Source organism: Zeugodacus cucurbitae, chromosome 4, assembly GCF_028554725.1.
Source record: "Zeugodacus cucurbitae isolate PBARC_wt_2022May chromosome 4, idZeuCucr1.2, whole genome shotgun sequence".
In the NCBI taxonomy this organism is placed as follows: Eukaryota; Metazoa; Arthropoda; class Insecta; order Diptera; family Tephritidae; genus Zeugodacus; species Zeugodacus cucurbitae.
This window is the reverse complement of record NC_071669.1, coordinates 45286770-45289849: the sequence shown is the minus strand read 5'-3', so window position 1 is coordinate 45289849 and position 3080 is coordinate 45286770. Positions and strand designations below refer to the sequence as shown.

The window sequence follows — 3080 nt, the reverse complement described above, 5'->3', positions numbered from 1 at the left end:
CAATTGTGTTAATCTTGAGCTGTTTTCTTTAGCTGGTGGCTGCTGGCTGCTGACTTTTGTTTTTGTTGTTGCGTCTTTATTCCCATATTGGTTTCTGGTTTGCCCATCGCACAGCTGAGTGGCTCAATTGAAGTTCGCCGTCGCTGTCAGTCAACATCAGCGGCGGCGGCGGCAAGCAGCATCGCATGGAGGTGTTTAAGTGAGTAGTGTTGCTGCAATTTTATGCTGTTGTCAGCTAAAGATCGGCACTGGTAATCCATACAACAACAATAGTGGCGATAATAGCAAACTACTGAAAGGAGGGAAAAAAACGCTGCGACCGCAATTGGAAGATGATAGTATTCAGTTTTAATATCTTATGTCTTATGCTACCGCGCGCCAACCAGCGTCTTGCCACCAGCCAATATGTATGTGTGTAGATAAGCACACGTTTGTACTCGTTAGCATGCTGAGGGACCACCCAATGAGCAGCCGCAGCTTTCAACTCTCCAATGCGTAGCTGCTTATGCAATGCAGCGGCGGCCACCGTCGACGTGGCTGCCACACAGCAGAGTTGCCGTCGCTCAGCGCTTAAAATTACGCTCCCAAAAAACCGCAACGACCGCATTTTACTCAGCAGAAATACAGCAATTTGAATGGAGTGAGTATGAGCGCACTGCAGCAACAACAATATGAAATGCATATAAATATTGTTCAGAGACAGACAGACAGACAGTCATATGCGTGTGTGTATGTTTGCTACAATAAAATTCATTGCGAGCAATTCTCAATCGGCGTCTGTTGCTCGCTATTTGATGAATTGTTGCACTGAGTTGTTGTTGTTATTGCTACGTCAATTGCAATGTGTTGTAGTTGTAGTTGCCGCCGCTTGTGATTGTGCTGTAAACATGTGTAAATCATGTCTGTCCGTCCGGTTGTCTGCGTGCCGCTACTATCAAGAGTTAGAGGAGCTGCCATCATCGCCGCCGCCGCCGTCGACGATATCAACGTGTGACGTACGATGTCGATGATGGCTCGAAAATTGGGGTGATCTTTCATTGTTTACTTGATGTGGCTGGAAATTTTTGGTAAAAAAAATAAGAAATATTGGCATTAGCAGCCTTGAATGAGGTGAGCTGCGTATGCACATACGTAGATTTGTAGACAAATATAGACGCAAAGCGTTAGAGGACTGCGGAGCAAAGAAATTGATTTTTAAAGGAAATAAAAAAGCTTTTTTAACGTTTTGTTGAAAAATTTAAAACGAATTTAGCTCTATTCACTATATTTAGCATAAACTTAGTGTCGGGAAACTTATGTTAGAGAGGCGCTCACAGCTGAAAATTTGCATATCATTGTCTATAATGTCCAAGTTCAGAGTATTACATTGTTCTCCATGGCAGCTAATTCCTTAAGATACTGTTTACATTCAATCAGGATACTAATACTTTTCTATGTAGAAGCAGTCTGCAAATGTCGTGTTGTATTAGGAGGGCACCCAGGTAATCCGAAATGACCGGTTCGTGAAAGCAGCTGAAGCTGTCACTGCTCTATGCAGGTTCACCTGAGCAATTGACATGTGAGAAAAGTCCCAGAACCGGTTCCTCAAGGAGTGATTCAGTTTCTTCGCGGATCTTGTAAACCTGCATTGCCTTCAGATGCAATCCCTTCCAAGATCTATTGACTCGTGGGCATTCCGATATGTTTACCCCCATCGGACTGTTCTTCCATTCTGTTTAGAGCAACTCTCCCTGAACTAGATGACATAACGGGCGGAAAGCTTTCCCCAGGCAGCCTTTTCGCAGTTTCCTTCTTTTGTTTCCGTACCCTTCTTATTCCAGGGTCTTATAACGACGGTACTGTATTTGAGGTACAGTCGGTATCCTTGTTTGCGACTTTTCGCAAAAGGCTGATCATCGATCTTGATATTTAGTCCAAGCTCCGCTTCCTCATCATTACTGTTAATCACTCTCCAGGTCAAGCGCTCGTTCTGCGCTTTTAGCAAACCGAAGACATAGTTGGAAGAAACACCGTCATATTGTGTCCGCACGGTATTTCATCATAAGACCTGGTACATAGTGTCGGCTTTGGTCCACTGCGACAGCGCATTGCGCCATCAGGCCATAGTAACTAACCAAGGCGGCCGGGTATTTTGAAGGGTCTATTAAAATTCAGTCGAAATAAGATTTTTTTCATTATTTTGCTTCTCATTCTTGTGCAGGGGTAATGCTAATCTTCTCTGTATCGTTTTAATTTTAGTATACTTGCACATACATATGTATATATATTCTGCCGAAGCAAATACCTACCAATTGTAAGCATACTCTACTTCTTGTTTTGGCATAAGTTGGACTCGATCGGTAATAATTATTTAGAATTAATTAATTATCCTGTCACCAAACAAGCAATCAGCGCATTCGCGTCTTGGCTCACACGTCACTGTTGACAGTCATAACTTTAAAGTCGTAGATAGTTTCGTTTACTTGGGAACCAGCATCAACAACACCAACAATGTCACCTCGAAATCCAACGTAGAATCACTCTTGTCAACAGATGCTATTTTGGACTGAGTAGGCAATTGAAAAGTAAAGTCCTCTCTCGACGAACCAAAATCAAACTCTACAAGTCGTTCATTATTCCCGTCCTGCTTTACGGACGGCGACAACATCCGATAAGACGACTCTTGGGGTTTTCGAGAGAAAGGTTTTGCGCAAGATTTATGGTTCTTTGAACATTGGAAATGTCAGATGAGCTGTACGATTTGTACGACGACATTGACATAGTTCAGGTCATAGCTTGCTAGGTCATGTTGTACGATTGGATGAAAACACTCCAGTTCTGAAAGTGTTCCAGTACCCCCTGGAGGAAGCCGCGGAAGAAGACGCCTCCACTCCGTTGGAAAGATCAATTGGAAAGTGAACTGGATTCTCTTGAGGTTTCCAGTTGGCGCCAAACAGCAAGAAGGGGGATGAGTGGCGCGCTATGGTGTTGTTAACGCTGGTTCCCAAGTAAACGAAACTATCTACTACTTCAAAGTTATGACTGTCAACAGTGACGTGGGAGCCAAGACACGGGTGCGCAGACTATTTGTTTGATGACAG

The 3080-nt window shown here is 43.6% G+C and overlaps 1 non-coding gene across 1 annotated transcript; it reads right to left on the bottom strand.

The window, feature by feature from the left end:
• Positions 1 to 2155: 2155 nt before the first annotated feature.
• LOC114805353 (U6 spliceosomal RNA) lies at positions 2156 to 2255 on the bottom strand. The gene has a single exon (XR_003753367.1). It is a non-coding gene; the product is annotated as a U6 spliceosomal RNA (small nuclear RNA).
• Between the last annotated feature and the right edge of the window lie 825 nt (positions 2256 to 3080).